General features: G+C 35.4%; 1 protein-coding gene across 1 annotated transcript in view; it reads right to left on the reverse strand.

The window, feature by feature from the left end:
- The window catches only part of LOC131692185 (protein muscleblind), a 782,320-nt gene that overhangs the window by 734,117 nt on the left and 24,182 nt on the right, over window positions 1-24,021 (reverse strand). Inside the window, exon 2 of the mRNA XM_058979064.1 lies at window positions 15,583-15,621. The gene's annotated coding sequence lies outside the window, so the exon portion shown is untranslated. The remainder of the gene's footprint in view (window positions 1-15,582; window positions 15,622-24,021) is intronic.

The raw sequence follows: 24,021 nt of genomic DNA on the forward strand, positions 1-24,021 counted from the left end.
AAGACCCTTATTACAGTACATTTCTACAAAAACGAGCTCAATTTGAAAATAAATCTGAGGATTATGATTGATTACAGAACTCTGGAATTTTCTATTGGAATGTTTTCAGGCAGGAATTTGATATTGATGCTATTAGACAACTGTGAAATCTAGACCAATAGATCAGTTACATATCAGTACCCCATTCCGACAATTTATCAAAAGTCCTCATGATGTTTACAACAACAGGTTATCAATCTACGGATCAGATAATTGTTATTGTAATATTGAATTAAATCAATTTGCATCAATAAATTTTCAACTTCAATCCAATATTTTTTTTAGGTGTGGTGGGGGGTGGGTTGTATGGTGTTAAACCCCAAAACCTTCTCTTGGCCACGCCGTTGATTGGAGTTATTTATTTCGCTTTTCATTTTCCGATATGTTTCAGATCGATCCGATGGTCATAAGTTAGAAAAATTGCAGTCAAAAGGTTCGCATAAATGAACATATTTGTACTGATAAGTTATCAAGTTCCTTCCAGACAACTTTGAAGTGTTCGGTGATTATTTCTAGCGGTTGTGGATGGAAAAATGCAATACAAAATTCATTTTATCGAAATAATGTTTGGCTTATTTCAATGGATTATTACTATATTGAACAATAAATAGGCGACAAAGAGTAATCCACAAACAACAAGCCATAACTTTTAAAGTATTTGAAAATAGATATTTGAATTTGATAAAAAGCTTTCGTCCGCATTTAATGGTAAGTATCTCTTTTGATAATAGTCCGATTTCAACAATCTATAACTTGTTCGAAAGGTATTCATTAAAGCTGTCTAAAAACATATAAATTGTTAATCTATATTGTCAATTTCGGCAGATAATTTTAACTGCAAAAAACGCCATTTTTACGCATTCAAACATTCATATCTTGGAAACTAAACATCAGAATCAAAAACAAATTAATAGCGTTCATACTGTTTTTTAGTTCTTTCATTTAAAATTGGTTTGGATAAGATCGGTTCAGCCATTGCTGAGAAACACGAATGAGAATTTGTCCATTACATACACACACACAGACACACACAGACATTGTCCCAAATCGTCGAGCTGAGTCGATTGGTATGTAAGACTCGGCCCTCCGGGCCTCGGAAAAAATCTTGACAGTTTGAGCGAATTCTATACATTTCTTTTATAAGATATGTAAATATGCAACTTCATTTCTTATTACATTTTTATTCCCCTTTTTTCAATTAACAGAAGGGTTGCTAAAATAAAAGTTTTCCTATTACTGCAGTAGAACGTTTTTGAATGTATAATGTTTGCCTTAAAATGAACGGAATTTTATTAATGGAAAATGCAAAAGTTGATTTTTTCATAAACATTACATTCTGAGGAATCTCTTAAAGATAAATTTCGTGTGAATAAGAATAACATTTTATTATATACTGTTACACAAATGAAGAATTTTCCAACACTACACACCAAAAAAATCTAAATTTTATCGTTGACGTAATTGTAAACATGACACAAATCAACAAACCGTAATTTACGAAATGACGGAACATTACCGTGTTCCATTTAATTTTTCATGAAACATATACTTTACATGCGCAATGACATACAATTACACTTCCTACCATTCAGAACAAACGCTGTATGTGGAGTAAAATTGCATGATTTACGAAATTAAACGTCATGTAAAATTAAAATCAAACGTAAAACTAAGTTATTTTTGATGCTCGTATATGTCAGGGTCAGGAGACGTAAATTTACATTATTATTTCTAAGTGTGTACACACCAAAAAAATCTGAATTTTATCGTTGACGTAATTGCAAACATGACTCAATTCAACAACTAGTAATTCACGAAATGACGAAACATTACCTTGTTCCGTTTAATTTTACATGCTACATATACTTTACATGCCCAATGACATAAAATTACACTTCCTACAATTCAGAACAAACGCTATATGTGGAGTAATTTTACATGATTTACGAAATTAAACGTCATGTAAAATTAAAATCAAACGTAAAACTACGTCATTTTTGATGCTCGTATATGTCATGGTCATTTACACTATTTTTTCTAGGTGTGTACTAATGACACATTCTTTCGTGACGTTTACAATGATTTGACGAATCTTCATTCGACAAATATATTATAACTTTATCAAATGAACGCCTAAATCAAAACTTATTACAGATTCGGAAAGTAGACAAAATTTTACGAAAGATTCAATCGACATAAATAGGATACTAACTGATTTAATTTAGCACTACAATTATAATAGTCTAATCACAACATTAAAAACCATTTGTTTTACACACCTTAAGTACTTTTGGAAAAATGTGGGAATGGGATCCTATAACTGATCTATTGGTCGGCATTCCATAACTGTCACATCACATCAATATCAAATACCTACACAAAACTCTCGAATAGAAACCCATCCCGGAATAATAATAACCGTCAGATATCTATAATCGGTCGGTGTTAAGTCAGACCGGACCAAGTGACAATATATTGATTTCGCGAAAAACGAATTTAAGATTTGAATCGCCAATCGCAGCATCCTTTACATTATAATTGGAAATTGATTTTTGCAGAATTCTTGTTTATTGTTACTTGTTTATTGGCAAAAGTTGAATGTATCCAAAGAAATTCTTTATTCAGTGCTATCAATATCTAATCTTTTGAAGGGATGTTCCGAAAATAGTTAATTTTTCGAATAGGAAGCCAAGTTGAAATAGTTTGAATGTCTATGAAATATAGAACGACTCACCGAAAAATTATGTAACTTCCAACATTCAAACCCACTTATTTGAGAAATTATCTTGAAAGCTCAACGTAGGGATTAGGTATTTTATGCATTCAAAGTGTATGCAAAATTGAAAGTTAGATTTTGAATGGCAATTTACTCTTCAAACAAGCTCAGTTCGGGACTTAATGTCGTCAAGAAAGTTTTCAAGAGTGCTATTACAAATTATTTTGTTGAAGACATGAATGCTCCGTATGTTGAGCATATCGAAATAGTTTAGGCTATTTGTGAAAGAAAAACTTTTCGAACATTGATTTTTTGACAGCCTATTGCATATCCTTGCTAATATGAGAAAGGCAAAAAATCATGAATTACAAGCCAATAATAATAGCTCAACAGGAATATAGGTATCATCGGACAATTTAACTTATGAAAATAATTTTGCGCAAGAGTCATTCATCGATGGTTTGTTACTCTTGGTACAAACTAACTAGATCGCTACACAAAATTTTAATTCTGGCAACCGTTGCGACACGATGACTAGTAAAAAACCGCCGGCATCAGCAGCGAAACGCATCGGAATTGACAACAGCTGCATGATTGGACAGAGACGCGCTGCTCATTGGTCGGCTGGTGGCTCCAATCGTTGTGGTTGTCATCACAAGAGTAGTCTCGGAAAAACTTCAATCCAATGGAGGGAAAAAAATCCCGCAGAAAGGACTCGGAATTCGTTGATGATATACTTTACACTGTGTCTGGTGGTAGCATTATTCAGTTGACCGACCGTTCGACCGGTGACGGTAGCAGAAACAGAGAGCATGTCCTTGAATGGAAGAAAATGAACACGAAACCCGATTTATCCATTGCAAACAGCAGAGAAAATATAGAAAAACGACAATGGTTGTGGTAGATTCGAGCGGGAGAGAAAAGAAAAAGCAGATTCCTTCGATCAGACCCAAGAACACTTGACACTAGGGGTGGATGAGAATAGGGCAGGAGCAGTAGCTGGAAAATCATTATCAGTTGGGCGGTGGGAGGTTAAAGCAAGATTTTTTATGCCATCGTGTCGTAGAGAATAGAGGAGCCTCGAAGACAGAATGACGATGAGTTATAAGCATAATCACAATAAGTGGAAATGGCAACGAAGAGTGGGGATTACTCGAGAATAAGAATGAATTGAGTAAATGTTTTAACTAATATTAAGTTATTGTGAATGCAAAGGATTCATTTATAAATACCTATATGAAAACGATAGAATTACAATCACAATGTTCCGTTCAGTCTGGTGTAGATTGTATTGCGACAGGGTGGCACACATTGCCCTGTTTTACTATACATTCTAGAATCGAACCGACCCGACTCACTTGGGATTAACCATGGTAAAGCATTGAAAAATAATGGAGGATATACGGGGATAGCGAATAATTGAACATTCCAAGGGAAATTTACTTCCCAGCACGGAATCAGTTGCTTGTGTCACATTTTGTGCAATGTTTACCCAATGAGGACCGCTGTCACACTATCGCAACGATCTAAGGTAATTTTCCAGAGCCGAAAGTATTACCATTTCAATGCGTTTGGTACTGAATTGATTCAAAATTTCAATTTTATTTGCTGTGTCGCAACAGAGTTAGAAATGTCTCGAAAACATTATTTAAAAACTCTTGATCAAAAATATTCAATAATAAACAGTTGGGACTAAATAGGGTATGAAATTTATGTTCCAGTCACTACAACTCGGGTATCGAATGCAGTCCTTGGAAAAGAGATACTCCGAAGACGCAAAGGCATACCTAAGCGCAACAGCAAAAATGTGTCTGACAATCCGTTTTCATTCGATTTCTGTTCGATAGCAATAATTGAAAATTTCGTAGATAAATCTATATCCCTTGACGCGAAAGATACTTTGGTAGAAATTCAATGATTGAAAATAGTACTTTGAATGTGTTTTAGATATCCATCTTGAGTTTCATTGTTCGGAATATACTTTCAGATAAACCTGTTCAACAATAAATAGAATATAATTAATTACCGTAAACCGGGGCGATTCAACGTAATCATTTCATATTTTTAGACGCTACACAATTTTTTGAAGTGTCATATTTTCAAACCATGTACTGATGTATGAAGAACAAAATTGGATAGATTCACTTGAAAATGTCCGATAACTACTCTTTTTCCAAAAATGATTACAATTTGAAGTCCATTTTCGTATTCCGGGGTGACTTTGGTAAACTGTATGTTCACATTAAGTTCTTGATGTTAAAGTTTTTCATTCAAAATTTGTTTGAACTAATTCTAAAAAGATACTCATTATTAAATAGATTTTAATTGGTATTGTACAAAGTATTTTAATTTACTGTAAAATTACAGTGACCAAAATTCGTATTCAACACAAGATCGGTGAGCAGAACGAAAAAAATGGCAAAAGTTTGGGGTCTCATAAAAAAGCTAGTGAAGAAATTTTTGAATAAAATGGGAACGGAGCTTCACAGTTTGAACCCAACTTTGTATAGAGAACTAGGAGTGTTCAATAGGGAAAATATCAATGAAAATGGAACCTTAAATTTTTGCATAAAGTCTTACGTAAAATACTTATTGCATCGGAAAAGCAAATCTATGCAATTTTTAGCTCAATCAGAGGTGTCTAGCGTTTTAACATTGAATTCATAATCCATACTCAAATCCAAATCCAAAGAAGGAGTACATTAAATGTTCAAAACCGAAGAAAAGGTCCGCGTGACCATCCAAGAACGCACGCGTATATAGGAATGGCCACACGGTTACAAAATCCACTCTTGTACACGCAAGTCACATGAACGCAAGCACACGTGACAAACACGTTAACATACGAACGCTTAAGCCCTTCGCGATTAACAACGCACACCTACGTTCGCGATCGCGCAAACTTAAGAACACCCCGGTAATAAGGAGAACGTTTTTTCACTTACGAAGTTTCAAACGCTGTCTCAAACGCGAACCTACAATCGTCCGTTTTCGCGCGCTCATGAATCGGTCACGTCCGGAAACCATTACTATCTGTCCTAATAACTTACGTCCATACATTCAGTAGGACCAATCAAAAAATAAAGCTCATATTCTTTAGACAATACGTTCCATGGCGACATCACCGGGAACTCTAGTGATATGGAAGATCTCAGTCTCTTTTAGCATCTTAGCCGCACACCAAAAATAAAGTATAAGATTTACGGTCCGCGCGCGATTATCCAAGAACACACGCGAATATGCGAAAGGCACACGGTTATAGAATAGAATTTACACACGCGAAGTTACATACACACGCGACATACAAACGCACACGCGATCGAACACGTTAACGTACAAATGATCGAGCGCTTTGCGGTGATACATGCGATCACGAGTCCCTACGCCCGCACATACTTGAACCGTACAATGAATATCACATTCAGAATCACGGCCCGCTACAATTGACCTAAAGCAGTGTTTTAGTGGGCGACATTGCCCGTCTCGTCTGCAAATTGTAGTATATGATTCTGACGGGGAGCCCTTCCGAGAACCTAGCTCTACAGCTCCAGTAGGACAAAAAAGACTTTTTGAAAAAAATTCGGATAAATTTTTTTATTGAAATGCTATATAATTTCAAAATGCATGAACCGTCGAGATCTTTTATCAAAGCAAGAAGGTAAAATCGGAAAAAGACAAAAAACAGAAAAGAAGTGATGAAAAAGCGTAAAAAACTGGAACGGGATTTCACAGTTTAAAACCCAACGAACTGGGCTTGGGAGCAAAACAAATGCATATGATGGCAGGAATTTAGGCAGGGTTCCGATAAAATTATTGTGAAAAAAGTTTTGAATAAAAATAATCTTAATGCAAAAAGTAATTATTTTAAAGAGATGATCTTTAACTGAATATTCAGAGATGATATCCAACTGAACATACATTCACAATAATGCTGTCCGTCATTGTGTGTGTATGTTTTGTTAAAAGATTAAAGTGCGGATGTGAATGACTGCACAAAGAAAATATTTGTGTTGATATAGAAGGGACATTACTTGGGGAATCTAATCCTATTGGTAAATAGTAAACTGAAAAACCTGTTTTAATCCACCTAGCGGTGCAATTGTGCCATTCTCATTTCTCTAAACTATGGCTAGGTGGCTGGTTATGTTCAACATAATTGTGGAAATGTCCATTACATTCTTACTACATTTTGCACTTATAAACAATGGCTTGCCAGCCACGAACTTGATGAGCTACGTGTCGACGGTGAAACACTTGAAAGAAAATAATATCATGCTTCATTAGCCTAATCAGCAATGTTATCTGCTTGCTAACTCATTTTGTCATGCGGGGGTAAGTGTGTGAGGAGGGCGAAAGTTCCACGAACAGTAGGGTGTCAAAAGGTTATCTAGCAAAAAATTATATAACTCATACCCCACTAGCCGTAGCTATACACTTCAACAAAATTACGCCCCTTTATTCGGCTCAACTACTTGAAGTGTTCTCTATACTTTTAAAAATTTGTAGATACCCAGTTTTGAAGAAAAACTAATTAAAAGCACCAAGAATTACGCTTTTTACTAAGTTTTAATGGCTCTGCCGCTCATGTACTTCAAAATTTGTACAAACTAACTAACCAAACTTCTCTATTTGGATCTCCAGAAAAATAAAAAATGCTGAAAAAAAAATCTAAGATAGTTCAGAAGCACTTCAACAAGCATGAATTTGAAATTTTTCCCAAAATCGGTCCTTTTTTCAAAAAATCAAAATTCGCCACCAGTAGGGAGCATTTTAGCAAATTCACTCCGAAGAAGAAAGTGGTCTTGATACCCTAACCTTTCATTTAAGTAGTGAGCCCTATGACTTTTTAACATGATGTCATGTTGAGACATCCTACTCCTCAGCTTAATTTGGTATGCTTTGTGATATAGTGGTGGCTTAAAGATGACGGGGTTGAGAGGGAGGGGTATGATGACTGGAGGGGTGTTGTACGGGGATTTTAAAGGGATGGGAGTGAACAGTAGAGGGGGTAACCCCTCTCCGTATACTATCACCTACGCCCCTGTTAAAATCCAGAAACCTTATGCTAGTCAAAAAAAGGCCGGGATTAGGTTGACGTTTTTCAGAGTGATTGCATAACCTTTCTATATGGGGCCGTACACAAATGACGTGGCTTTTTTTCGACGATTTTTGACCCCTCCCACCCCTCTCGTAGCATTTGGTCACAAAATTCTAACCTCCCCCTCGTAAATAACGTAGCATTTACCTACCCCCCCCCCCCCCCCTCATCCTGTGCAACGCGACCGGAGGATGAAAAAAAATTACATATGTTTTACAATTATGTCGAATACATGTCCTTTCAAAATGTTTAACGACTTTTATCAACATTTTCATTATTTGTGTTGCGTACAAAATAAGCTCATTTCATGACAAATATAGTGTTGATAGTTTTGTTTTGAATTTTATATGTCATGGGGAGCATGAAGAGAAGTTCTCTCAGTTCGAAATCCTGCAGCTGTTCATCTAAATTACTAATTTTTATTTAGTTGAATCCGAAGAGAAAATTTAATTCAGCTACCAAACTAAGTGTATTAGCAACATTAACTAACTAATGCAGCAAATTAAATCCGCATACAAAATCTTTCCGTATTTTTGCAAGCTTGTAATTCCACGAATCGTAAAATATACATCATGAAAAACCGCATGAAAAGTAACTTGTGTGAACTTAAATTTATTTCTCTTGGGAATGGAGGAACATTGCATTGTTTTCTCTAATCAATAGGTTTTGATGCCCGTCAAAAAATTTAAACTTAATGCTACGTCGCCCGACTACTAACCCTACCCTCCCCCTCGTCACACTTCGTCACAAATTTGGTATACCCTCCCTACCCCCCAACATGCTACGTCATTTATGCATGGCCCCTATGAGAAAGGCAAAAATGTGCCAAAATCCAAAAAAGTGAATTTTCGTAAATTTTTTTTTCGAGTCTGCATCAAATCTCGACGTTTCATGCACCTTAAAGACATTTAACATCAAAAATATTTTTTTTTATTTTCCTATAGTTTGCATGAGAAATTTCTGTGTGGCCGCACTCTTAAATCCGTAATTCCGGAACCAAAATTCCGATCGATCAAAAATTCAAATCTGAGTTTGAGTTTGGGAAAATCGGTCCAGTCAACCCTGAGAAAAATGAGTGACATTATTTGACACATACGCACATACATACACACACATACACACATACAGACTTTTTCCGATCTCGACGAACTGAGTCGAATGGGATATGACACTCGGCCCTCCGGGCCGATATTAAATTAACGTTCTATATGAGAAAGGCAAAAATACTCCTTCAGTTTGTCAACTTAAACTTTTTTGCATGTTCAAGAAAAGTGTGTAACATTACATTTCTTGGTGAGTCTTTGTTCCACATCTCTACAAGTCCCATCGCTAGTTTGGAAAGGTAAGGAGGAAGCGAGGTGAGGGTTTGTCGATAGTAACAGATCGAAAATATATGACTGCTGTAGTAAAGTAAAATATAGGCGAAACTCATAAAAACCATAGCAGGCGATCTGGTGAAATAAGACTTATAGTTACTTATAAAATTTTACCTTAAAACACCAAAATAATGTAAAAATTACAATTTCTCTCAAATGATCGGCCGGACGCGGTAGGATGAATTTCCGCCGGCGATAAACTGGCAATAACCTATAGCTTCAACATTAACTTATTTTGACATAATTCGTTAACTTCTTTAATAGAAAAATACTTTTTTTTTATTTTTATTTATTATAGTATGTAGTACGAATAGATCATTAACAATATTTTCTAGTATAATAATACTTCATTGATTGAATAATACAATTTTAATAGATACTGTTTCCTATTGCCTGATAAAGCAGAAAAAAGAGTGTTCACTTTTAATAATGTTTGACCATGCGTCACAATTATAGATTAAAGTTTTTAGTTATTTAGTTATTTCAATGGTACATGATGTAGAAAACATTAAATAACATTTAATAAAGGAGGTTTGATTAGTAAGTTTAAATATTTTCTCCCTATTTTGTCCAACTTTTTGTTTTAGCCACTACACAGTACGACGCGACGGTGACTACTCCGTTTATTAAAAATAAAATAAATTAAAATTATCATTTACTTTATAATATTCACCACCTTATCATGGAAAGCGCGTTTAAAAAACTTTTTAAATATTGAAAAAAAAGTATGAAAATTCGTGAACTTTTTCGACTCGCAACGTATATAAATGTTTCAGTGTACCAATTAATTTAGGATACACTTTTAACTTGAACTATCGTTGCAAATGCATATATGAGAGAAGATTCGCTAAATTTTGGAAGAAGTCACTAAATAACCCCTTAAAAACTACCAGAAATTTATTTTGTGTTGTTCGCTGCAATAGAAAAAACATCCTCATAAAATGGGGTACACCTATTAATGTGGGATTGTAGAACGACATTGATTCTATTGGCGCTTTTCTTTTGAGTGCTTAAATTCAGATCATGTCTTAAGCAAACGCTTAGCCCTTTCTTTTGTGAACAAGAAGACGCAGAAGACGCAAAGTGTCTATCTTGTATGCTGTAAAAGATATAACATGTTATTCATTGTTCAAAAAATAATGATCTATTTAAATCGGCTCAGCCAAAAAAAAATCGGAAAAAATCTTGAAAGTTTGAGCAAATTCTATCCATTTCTTTTACGAAAAATGTAAAACCACGAGTTTTACAATCATGTTCAACTTACACCAGCATAACACCTTTATCAGTGAAGAGATCAATATACTGTACGCGATCTAGTTCATAACTTTATAACTCTTATTCATAAATCGAAGGTTGACTCGTGTTTTTTTCATAAATTAAGGAGCACAACACAACGTAAACTGATTAATGATTTATTGCGACTTGATCGTGATCTAGGTTTCGTTGCTGTATATTATTTAAAAAAATCAGAACATTCTCGTGAACTCGGGAAAATGATTTGTTAATTTATTCCAAAAAACTTACATTTTGCACAAAAATTCTGCAGCTTGAGTACTTGAAGTGGGTAGTCATTGTAAATTATACTTGTTCAACTGGTTCGCAGATCAATGGGCAATATACCTTTGAACTCGGTAATATGAAGACATTTTTTTGTGATTTTTAAGGCATAGTGCTTAAACCTTACGCAAGTCTTTACAAAAGAATGCTCGCCGGCGGTAAAACATGATGATGAGTTATGTTCTACCATGAACCATGCGGTAGACTTGGGCGCAACGCCCAACTCCTACTTAGCAGAAGGCAAAGAATTCTTCACATTTCCTTTCGATCATGTCCATATGAGCCTGCCTAGTCCTAGTTTTCCGTTCTAAGTTTATAACTGATTCGCTCTAGAATACCTATCCGTCTTTCAATTTCATTGCTTTTGTTTCTCTTAGTCTCAAATTTGCCGAAAATAACCAACAAAATCGATACTGTAGAATATTATAAATTAATATTCATGGTTTCGTGAACTGCTTCATTAAAGCGCGATTTCTTTTCATGAACTTATGAACGGATTTTTCCGTAAAGGAAATCCATCCGTTAATAGCAGAGTTATGAGCGTTTACCATAGTGATTCAAAAACGTGATATCGATAGATTTTGGATTTCAGAATGTCACGTAGCTCCGTATAGTGCAGTGGGACATTTGTATGCTTAGAACTTTTAATACAATTAAAGAGTTCTTTATTTTTCCCAAAATCTGAGCGGTTGTAAAAGAATGACCCATATTCGAAATTAAGCTATAAAATCGGTTTCTGCGATATCTTTAAAATTCAAAGACGAGCACTCTGTGTGTGTCTGAATTAGTGCTAGTTCTCTAATTCTTATACTTTGCAACGTTTTTTTTCTAATCGAGCAGTAATAAATCGAGAGCTTTCAATGATAAATAGCATTTTTAATTGAATGGGCTTACTACACCTTTCATCAAATAAACTAGAAGAATGAGTTCATTGAAATCTTTTCGCGATAAATCTTTCATAATATTGCGAAGAAAGATATCAATTGGTAAACAGATTTAAATACCTTTCACTTTTAATGCATATCGACGCAGTTGCTTATGCACAAGCAATAAACAGGCAAGTGGACCAACCCAAGTATCAATCAGCAGCATAGGCAACAGTTAGTGTGTAACCCAATACCGGTTTCACAGTCAGTTTTGCACCATCAGTCCGATCTGGTTTCCTATTGCCCCACGATGGCATAACGACAGCACATTACATGTCTTCCAGCAGTAGCGCAATTCTTAAACTGTAGGCATGGGTTTGTGCCACTAAACCGACAATATGCTAATCGTCAATGTATCAGCCAATGTATTATAATGAAAATGCATTATGATTCTGTGAGGCTGCATCTCGAGTTACGTCTAACTTGATCGAAAGCCTTTGAGGAGAAAATTGTGGACAACGCCATTTCTTTACGATTATCAAAAGTTCACAAGTACACCTCTTGTGTATTTATTTAAGAGGGGGTGATGGATAAGTTATTTCAGCTTGAAAAAAAACACGTTTTTGCGATCGTTTTGGAAATTTGGGTGAAGCGAATTGATCAAAACTTTTGTACGCTATAATGTAACATTTTAATAACATTCTGTAACGATATATTGCGAAACAATCACTTTTGTTACATTTCTTATATTTTATTAATGTTCTGGTACATAATCAGTACGATATGTCTAACATGGTGAAATTGTAAGCTGTAATCATCGGCCATATTTAACTACACTTTTGCTCTTATAATATTTTTGGCCCTTCTCGACCAGGTACTTTTAAGGGACATCTTGAAAAGTAGACAAGAATACATCTTGACAACAATAGGGCCACTTTATGCTTGTAATCGTTCCTCATTTTTGCTCACGTTCGACACAGTTGTTTGAAGCACAATATTTTGCTTCTGCGGTGTAGGAAAAGTGATACATGGGTAGATTTAATTACTGATAGCGGTGGAGAAGTTTTTGACTTTTGTTTTAAGCAAGATGAGAAGGTAGCATATACAGTTCGTAGTTCTCGTTTAAATATATAAAATCAAAAAGATTTTCAATTTTCATTAACTTAATTCGTATTGAATCCAAAAATATGAAGAAATCTTCTAATCGGAACTTTTATGCAGGTTTTTTTTTGTTTTTAAATACAATGTGACTTAAATGAAACAAGAAGACAATCGAATGCCGAAGGCTGAATTGAACTGATTTGTTTTCCTTATTTTGCACATAACTATTGGGTTCTTATAAATATCATAATTTGGCGAGGCTCAAATTCAACACAATAAATTTTTAGGGGAACAACAATTCAACCAAAAAGCTCTATTTTTGACCTTGTATATATAGAAGATAACGCTTACTTCAACAAACGTCAAATATCAAATAATGTTATGATATGATTAAATTTAATCGTCTTTCGAATTTTTTTTCCGCTTTCATCATATAACAATCTAATATGGTTAATGAATACAAATAAATTACAATCACTATTTTTATCGCTGTTCTATGAATACTGGAATTTTTCGCCTATCGTCCGCCCATTCAGTTTTTCTTTCAGGTAAAAACTGGGCTCCCAAATAGGACCGGGCCCCCAGGGCAATTGCCCCGGTGGACCCCTCCCCCCGCTCATCGAGCCTGAGGAAACGTTGAAAGTTAAACAATTTTTTTATTGGCAGTTCGGATTCCTTTTTCACGCCCTCCAATTAATCGCGCAGTAGGAGACCTGACTGTAGGTTAATTTAGCATTTTTTTAGACAGGCCCGTGCCCAGAAAATTCTCAAGGGAGGGGTTTTGATTTTGTTACGTTTCTTATAAAGAAAATGTATAAAAACCCTCAAACATTGAAGATTTTTTCCGATGCGTGGAGGGCCGAGTTGATACCAATCAACTCAGCTCAACAAATTGTCAGTTATCGAGAAGAAATCATCAACAGACACAACTGCCTGCAAGCTCGTGGTAGAGTCGGATTGGTTTGTAGTAGTTAAGCCTACGATTAATTGTTTCTCACAATTTTCATCCTTCCGGTCAACCGTTAGGTACTACTTCAATAAGGATTGTGCTATTGCATATTTTATTTTCTGTTTATAATTCGTTTATGTTTTTTTATTGCTACTTTTATATAAAATTCTTTTCATCTTTCAATTTTTTTTCTTAAAGCTTTTTCGCCAGTTACGTTGTAGGGCCAATATGCCAATATGAATTATTGCTAGCCGCTGAAGTGACATAGGTATTTATGTTACTATATACCGGTAGGTACAACACACATTCTTATAATGTTAATTTCGGCTCAAGAGTAGCGTCATAAACGTGTCTTAATTAAAATGATGTATATCCCTGAATGTAAATGACCACGGCAGTGTATGCGTAGGCCAAACAATCTCAGAACCAAAAATTGAGAAACTACTCGTCCATCTGAGTGCAGGACATTGCCATCAAAAGCACTGCATTCGCTGTGGGGCGGTACAATTACAAATAAGGAGGTACTTAAGAACCGCAACGACAACAATCAGTAGGAACAATCATAAATATTCCAGCGAATGACATCCACGCATGTTGTTTTGCAGATGCCGGTCTTCTAGCCGAAGTAGGATGTAAGTTTTCCTACAGTTGCATACAAAAACCCAAACCCATAAGACGAACGACGATTATCAAACCCGGAGAGTTGATGGTAAGTGTTAATTGAAATAAGATGTAATCTTTGGCTTCACTTTTGCTTCTTTGTGATGTAGTATACTTCCGACATTTCTACTACCAATGCCACATAGAAGGAAAAAGGCGGCAACAGGCAGCTCGACTGATATGGATTGTGCATTCGTTTAGCGATAACCGGTATGCACTCACGAATCGGCTATGCATAGGAAGCTGGACCGGTCGGTAGGTAGCTATCGACAAGTTGCTAATGATATTGTAGACGTTATGAAATGTATGTTTTATTTTTTGCTGCCCTCCCAGTGATGTGATATTTTCCCGGCTCAATTTACATATTAGCGATTTGTTTCAGTCAGGCATTGTAATTCTCTCTCACTCACGCGAGAAGTAGCTTATCCGATGTCCAACTTTTCCGAGATAAGATGAGTCGCAAAATTCTCCGTCTCCACAAATAGCGTGAGAATGATTTTCCGGATAAAATTTATTTGACTTTTTCCTTCTCACCGGAGAAGGTGATAAAATTTTAATTTCGTGGAAATCAATTAAAACTGCAAAAAATACACTTAATTACAAAGAAAAGCGGCAAAGAAGTATGATAGACTTGTTTTATCGTGTTTTGGAATAACGACAGCAAAGCAGGGAACACAAGAAGGATACCGTGATAAACTCATTCTCTCATTCTCCGGCTGTTTTATTTATCCGGAGAAATAACACGTTGATTTTATCCGGAGAAGTTGTGTGAGTGCCAATAACTTTTCGTGTGAAAATGTGAGTTTTTATTGTCGCAGTAGCAAACTATCCGGGCGCATTTACTCATATGAGCGATAAATGCAATGCCTGGTTTCAGTATAATGTGCGCAGGACCAGATCCAGCAAAATATTTCGGGAGGGGTCTGAAATTTCGATTTTGAAATGAACATTGTACAATATACGGAAAAAGCTCATTTCATGAAAATCAGTTGTGGTGGTCAAATTCGATTTGAAATGATTTTGAGTTTGAAACTAATACAAAATTGAAATTAATTTAAAATCTCAACAAGTTGAAAATTTGCTAATGGGAGGGTCTGTTCCGGACCGCCTGGATCCTCCCCCGGGATCCGCCACTGAATGTACGATATCGTTCCATTCTTATCTCTTGACACCTCTCGGCTTACTATTTTTACGAAATGGTTACAAACAAGTTAACTTACCGTACATTAACTGACACGTTGAAGCATTTTTTACATAATCTGTAAAAAGAGAGAATGAGAGCGATACATACATAAATTACAACGGATTCAACAACTCAACGTGCTTTTTGAACATCAAATCTGTCAACGAATATACTTTGTTTTAATTTTTAAAAATGCATACACCCATTTTTAATAAGTCAAAATAACACATTTTTAAATTTATAGCTAAGAGTCTTAGATACAAATCAAGCCATACCAACTTCTACAAACGTTTCTAGGGAACTGATCCACGGTATCAGCGACGAAGATACCCGTTGCAATATAGCTAGTTTTTCACGAACAAAACATGGCTGACTAATACATGTTTTGTTCGTGAAAAACCAGGATGACGATGGCGCGTGGGAGGAATTTGTAACATCCTGACGACCAACATCTTCTCAAGCATTGCCGACGGCTTTTCCCATGGCGCCCGCTTCAAGAACTTACCTCCGTTGATTTCTTCTATCATACTACCGTCCTCGAAAGTGGGAATAAGAAGCTTGGCTGCTGTTTCTCTCCGTTAGCACGTACCGTAAACTATTCAATGAAAGTGATGCTCCAGATGTGGAACACTTCCAATATCAGAGAGCTGTACAACGCATCGCGTTGTGGCCGGCAGAGGACAGAGGAGAAAATAAATTGGAATTAGAACTTGCAACGAGCGGGCCAAAAGTTCAGCGCTTGTCTTGTCAACTAGATGCAGCAATCAAGAGGAAGCGGCTTGAATTGGTTTTGTTCTTATAGTTTAGGAAGTATGAGAAAAGAACTTATGCGTTGGTGGCACCTAGCACGGTGGAGTGGAGACAAGTGCTATCTAACAACAACAAGTGTTCCATAGGACGGAGGTGATGACGATGGCGTCGTTATTAAATTTCATAATTGGAAAACATGACTAAAATACTTCATGTGATTGCTGAAATGGTTTCGTGATTAAACAGAAAACACGAGAAACTGTCATTGATACAGTTGTATTGTGGTCGGACAAAGAGTAGTCTGTAAGTCGATTGCCTTATACGCAGCTCACCTGGGATCAGTTCCCAAGCAGATTACTAATAAAATGTAACTTAGCGAAGAAAGTATTGTCATTATGCATGAGAACAATGCTGACATAATCAAGTTGACCGGTTGGTACAGATAGCGTGTTGTCTCACGTATCGAACGTAAACGCCGCCTTCGAGTGCACAGCAATATTTTGAGAGAATATTTTTCAATATATGCTCATTCAGAATATCTAACTTTAAAAGCTGATGGAGTGGTAATGTCAAAAACATAGCAACATAACCGAAGTGAAATGGAATACACTTTAACCATTTAATTCGAATGCAGCAATTGTTACTATCCTCTGAAAGCAAGTAGGGTAAATGATCTTGAGTGAACTATTTGTTCTATTTTCTGCGGTATAGTTGACACATACCTCGGCATAAAATTAGAAAAATATTTTAGAAAAGACGTATTTGATGAAAAGTGAAACTAATAATTATGATAATTTATGGATTGGAATTTATTTTTTTTGTGATTGTAACCAGAATAACAATTTTACTGACTGAAATATATTGATGATAAGTGGGAATGTGCTTTTCTTGAATCGAACTAAAAATAATTTTGATTGGGACTATAGTTTCAGCCCTCTTTAAATGCTTCAATATGTTTCAAATGAATTATTGGTATCCCAAAAAGCTAAAAAATATATTTGAAAATGTTTTCATAGATTTTAATGCTCAAAACTCTATGAAATGAATCTAGAGTGTATTCTACCAAAACTTTCCAAAAGCAAATCAGAGTTTTTTTCCAAAACAATTTCATTAAACCCTGAGCTAAGATTTTCTTCACAACAAAATACTATCAAAAATATCTCTTCAAGGAGTGAATATCTGAAACTGGTAGTCTCAATCACGATTATTTGAGGTGCGATTCAATATAAAAACCTGTTTTAATCAACCTAGCGGTGATATTGTGCCTTTCTCAAACATGAACACGATAATTTTTGCGTTGTTTATATTCATTATAAGCTTCCAAATGTATATATTACATTTTTATTATACACGACATGACAACTATATACAAGAATAGAAATCATTATTCGAGTTCTAAAACTTTATAAAAGAAAAAACAACCACATTAATATTAAATTGAAAATAAAGGTGCTAAATCGGCAAAGTCCCAAAAAGTCGATCTTTATAAAAAAAAAATTTCGAGATAACATAAAATCTCGACGTTTCATGCATTTTAAAGATGTTTGGCATCAAAAATACGAATTCGATTTCTGAAATTTCATGGGGTCCCCCCTTTGAAAAAAAAAATTTGAGTTCCGGTTTATTTGCTATATGATCGCACGCCACAACCTGTAACTCCGGAACCAGAAGTCGGATCGGGATGAAATTAAATAGCCATTTACGGAGACGCAACACCTTTCATTTGAGGCCAAGTTTAGTCGAATCGGTCTAGCCATCTCCGAGAAACCGATGTGACTGTTATTCTGAATTTAGATACGTCCGCCGGGGCTTCCGGAACCGATGATGGTGGCCAATTGAATGGATGTTAGTGACCTAATACTACAAATCGAAGCAGTTGTAGTCATATTTTGGAAAAATTTTCACCTTTATACATTCATTGCAGAATTTATTAAAATCGACATTTTCTGCGTGTTCGTACTCATTACGCTGTAATTCCGGAACCGGATGTCGGATCCATTAGAAATTCAATAGCAGCCTATGGGAACGTTGCACCTTTCATTTGAGACTAAGTTTGTCAAAATCGGTTCAGCCATCTCTGAGTAAAATGAGTGATATTTTTGGTCACATACACACACAGACGCACATACACACACATACATACATACACACAGACATTTACCGAACTCGACGAACTGAATCGAATGGTATATGTCACTCGGCCCTCGGGCCTCCGTTAAAATGTCGGTTTTCAGAGCAATTGCAATACCTTTCTATTGAGAAAGGCAAAACCATGATTATACTTTATTTTAAACCTAATTCATGATATTTTCCAATCCATTTACATGAACATTTATAGGTGTTTGCTCACATTACAATATATAAACCTTCAATGTGTGAGCATTTTATCATAAGCAAGCTTGTTCAACAAACCTCACTCAAGACGACATAATGTATCAGAAAAAGAAGTAATTCTTTTTCGGACAATTTTGAGCGATAGAAAAATTTCTAGCCATATGTTACCATGTGGTCGGTGTTAAGTCAGACCGGATTAAGTCGCAAAACATCAAAAAATGAGATAATGATAGCACTGGATAAAGAATTTCGTCAGCTACATTCGACTTTTGCCAGATTTGATATATTTAACAATAAACAAGAATTATGGCAAAAATAAATTTCCCATCATAATGTAAAGGATGCGGCGATTCAAACTTTAAACTCGTTTTTCTCGAAATCAATATTTTGTCACTTAGTCCGGTCTGACTTAACACCGACCATGTGTGATTGATTAAAATATGTTAAATTTGGCAGTATATGATGTTATTGAGGCATTACTTCATATTAATATGTCTTGTCGCATATTTTTCAAATAGTCCCAATATTAATCACGTTATCTATAGTCCCACATAATATAATTAACCCTATCAAAGGCAAGTAATGTTGATGTTGAAGGAAGTTTGAATAAAACATCTACAAAAATCACAGTTCCATACTAGGGGTTTAAGGGATACCAATGATAATAAAACATCTAACAATAATCAATCATCAATATAATCTATTATAACATCTCATAAGGAATTTTGGGCGTTTGTTTAACAAATGTCCAAATATTGCATTGGAAGGAGGAATATCTCCTTATATTATTGTCAATTGATATATTGAATAATTGAATTTTTTTTACTGAGATCAAAAGCTCTATAGTTGTTTGCACAGTTGGAAGATTTTAACTCGCATGTTAGCACCGTTGGATACCACCAGTCTTAAATAAGATATTGGCACTTAGGTCAAAAACCAAAACAAATGAATTATTAGTGTTTGAAATACTATTGTTAAAGATTTGGCGTAAAATATTTAATCTCGAACTAAATTTGCTTGAAGCATAAAATCTCCACAATAACTTCTATCAGAAGATATGCTATTTTACGAAGTAAAATTCTTCCAATTTACTAAACCTCCAAAGTTGACATTTTCGAAATAATGTGATCTTGGTCGTAACAAAAATTCGAGCATTTCTGGAGAAAATTCAGAATCGGACGTAAGTAACATTGAGAGCCTCTCTTTGTTTACTTTCTCTTTCGATTATTACGACGTCACTATAACACTTTGCCCTAATTTTCCAGCCCATATCGAAAGACGATGATTTTTACTAGAATATTATGCAAAGAGTTGAGTACTAAATGTAGAAATGACCGAGTAATAAACAGAAGAGAAAGACCTCAAAGAGAATCTCTCATTGTTACTTACGTCCTATTGTAAATTTTCTCCAAATTTTTTACATTTTATAATTATTAAAATTCATAACTTGAGAACGAGTCGTTTTATATTATGTTTTATTACGCCACTATTAATAGCCAGTAACTTGAAATATTCTGAAACTTTTATCATTTCCATTGTTATTGATAATACCATAAAAATTAAATGCGCATTAAAACCGATTCTGACCCGCTAGAGACAAATATAAAATACAATTTTACACCACTTTGCTTCTACCTCCCGAAATGTTATTCTCTTTATTAATCTTATTGAGTTATTGTCTCAACTCTTGAAGCATCTTTATTTCTGTGCTATTGCTTTTTTGACATGCCAAAAACTAGAATATTTGCTAGATTCAGGCCCCCTCCTTTTATACCCCTAAAATTAAAGATAATTCATCAAACTCAAAGGTTTTTTTATTTTATCCTTTATCTAAATGTAAAAGATAGAAATCAAAATTCAAAACACCACCAACTAACGCCTGTATCCTTTAGGGACCATTCGTATATCATGTAACACAAATATTGCCCAACATAAATTCCCCCTACCATGTCACAAATTATCACAAATTTTTTAATCGTCCCACCCCTAGAACCTAATGAATTTTTTTGAACAGTGAACATAAATGCATTGATGATCTTTGGCAAAACATCCCAATCACCGAACAAATATTTAGGCCAACAATAAATCGGAACACATGTAAATTCAGTTTGGTACAAAGTAAATGGAATGCCATCCGGTTAGAGTATTCATACCTACTGCCTTTGATATTCTTGCAGCCATCCGGCCATAGGACATCACGTATTGCACTGACTGGGCCCAATACAGCTTCACTCTTATCATCGCAGAGCAGAACGAATTGAACCTCACAGCAACATTAACAGAGGTAGAAACTAAGAATCTCCGACCATCGGAACTACTCCCCGATGAAATCATCTGATGCATACATAAGCCAAAAGACCACTTCTTCTGCAAATGTTTTCATAGCAGGAGACTTCTCCTATGCGGCTTCAACTAAAAATGTGATCAGTGGCGTAGTCAGTGTAAGAGTTATCGGATATTACTGAATTTAGATTGTCGGAAATGAAAACTATACATTGTTATACAATAGTAACCAAAAAAGCTATTACAACTTATCAAGGATTGAAAAGTATCGGTGTCGCGATAAAATTTCTTTCAATCCATTTTTTTCTTTTTTTTGTTAATGATTAAGAGTGAGTTAATTTTCCTTTTTTATGTTGTAACGACATTTAATTAGTAAGGTAGTGTGAAATATTTTTCAATTTTAGGTGCCATAGTACTCAAAGGAGAGCAAGAAGCTGAAGGAAGAATGATTTTTTTACTTCTTCCGTGGATGAGCTGGAGGCTTTCTTCATTTAAGTGAACAGTTTTGGTTCAAGCACCTTCAAGCCTATTAGATGTATTCCAAATACAATTGTATCCAAATAATGAAAAATAAAGCAACATAAAGAAAAAAATGAGAAAAAATTCGTTTTGAAACCCATGGAAACTTGCAGTGTGGGAACCTAAACGCAATAATCATTCGATACCCCACGTAGTTTTTAGGTTTATTATAACCGTCCCAATTTAATTATTTTTTTGCGAATAATTTCCATTCTAAAAATAAAGCGGGTTATTCTGATTTTATCAATTTAATAATATGCTAAATTTGTCGTTCAAGGTGTTTCGGAAACAAATTAACTTGTATGGAGCTTTTTTCATTAAAATTTTGCACATTACTGCTGACCCTGATGTTTCGTACTCCACCAAGTCCATGCTACACAGTGGTCGGAAACGCCAAAAAGGCGAACTCAATTCATTAGACGCCAAACCATTAAATATATTCACAGGGTATCTTTAGAGGAATTGTTCGTATGAATATTCCCCACAATCTAATAAAAATTGAAATTAGGCATGGCTTAATATGATCGAACTAAAAAGTTAACTTTTATACTGATAAGGTAGGAAGTTGGTGTCTTCGACAAAGTTTTAGAAATGCTCGTGGTGAAGAATTTTGTTGAAGAACTTAAGCTTGTAGGACTAAGGGTTATCGATTTATAAGGCGTTTTCTATGGCAACCCCCTTAAATCTAGTTTTTTAATATAACTTTTTTCATTATGACTTTTCGAGCACTAGGTGGCGACACAGTGAGAATAGGCCCTATGTCAGCACATACTAACAAACACCAACAAAATTCTGCATATCTCATGACACCTGACGGTTCTAATTTTTTTGTAATTTTATACTGAATGGCCTCCTTGCCATGCTAACGCTAAAATATGCTTGCCCTACATGCGAAAAGTGCAGTAAAGCTTTTTGGTTACACTTACATACAATTCGTGAATTCGGAAGCAAATTGATCCGATCTGATATGGCAGTTTCATTTTAGATTATTTTAACCTTTTGGGTTACAATTCTACTTCATTTTGCTAGCAATTCGTCATCGCCATAAATCCATAGTGCAGTGTCGAATTCCCGAGGGATTGTCAGCGGAAATCACGACATTTCTATATAAAACAGCACGAATTAGCATTGAGCATTCAATTTTTGCAATTATTATCCAGTTAAATCGTATTCATTTTCGTCTGCCTCACTCGAATTTAGATGTCACTTTTACATCTCATTTAGAATGCTTCATCATGCAAGCGGGCATATTTTATGGCTGTACCAAATATTTATTTGCCGCAGTAGAAAGGAAAGCCCATATACGCCCACTTGCAGCATTTTTATGACGATTCTACATTATTCCAGGTTGACTGCAAACAGAGCAAAAATCACAAATTCTCCCAAAGCCGAAAGGTTGCGCTCATTTCGTATGCGAGGAGAAAGTGTAGAACACTTTAAAACACATATGGCGCCACACCAGCTATACCTTACGGAGCCAAAGGCCAGCAAAATATGTCTGTATACGATTAGCCAACTCGAGCGCAGTCGGAAATTTCCCGCTGTCGCGCCTAAAAGCATGTTGGCAACGGTTGGGTTCTGCTTATTATATGGTAGCTCCTTAACTATAAAGATTCAACATACCGTACTATGTATATCGATTCGGGTGTACCCCATTAGGCATAAACTCGTTTGGCATACGAACGTTAGGCATTCGCACGTAATGGTAATTAGGTCGTTAGGCATAATGGACGATTGGCATAATAGACATTAGACATAACTGATCATGTTGATGTATAACTAAAATAAATCACGTCTTGATAATGATGGCGTTCGCTACAAGATCGTTAAGGGTTTATATATGTTGAAATGCAGGAAAAAAGGGAATAGTTTGAATTTTGTAAAGGTATGTAGCCATATTTTCATGAAATAGTTGTTATACGTCTAGCGTAGTATAATGTCCAATTTGCAAAATCCACTTGGGAACATAAAAAATATTAATAATTGTTGAAGTTATATTAATTGAAAAAACGAGTTTTTTTTCTAAGAGGTTTGTCGTGACTATGATTCCAGTCCAACAGTTTAACTGAACGCATAAAAATAAAATAAAATCATTTTTCGAGATAACATTTTTCGAGATTACCTAAAATCTCGACGTTTCATTCATTTTAAAGATGTTTGGCATCAAAAATGCGAATTCGATTTCTGAAATTTCATGGGGTCCCCCATTTGAAAAAAATTGTGAGTTCCGGCTTATATCGGAATTTCGTATGTGACCGGACGGTTTAGCCTATATTTCCGGAACCATATAAGCGATCCGTACGAAATTTTTTAGACACCTGTGGGGATATTAAAGCTATCATTTCGGACTAAGTTTGTGAAAATCTGCCCAACCATTTCCGGGAAACTGATGTGAGTTCGTAAATTTTGAAAGATGGCTGCTTTTCTCGGGCACTTCCGGAACCGTCTATGGTGGTCAATGTAGTCAACGAAAGTTTGGTTGGCCGTCGGTGACCTAGAACTGCAAATTTAAGTTCATACTATGTTGCGTTTCGGCTTCGCCTCATCAGAAACCGACACTAACACATTGTCGGAATAGATTAGCGCCGGC

This window comes from Topomyia yanbarensis, chromosome 3, assembly GCF_030247195.1.
Source record: "Topomyia yanbarensis strain Yona2022 chromosome 3, ASM3024719v1, whole genome shotgun sequence".
Taxonomy (NCBI): Eukaryota; Metazoa; Arthropoda; class Insecta; order Diptera; family Culicidae; genus Topomyia; species Topomyia yanbarensis.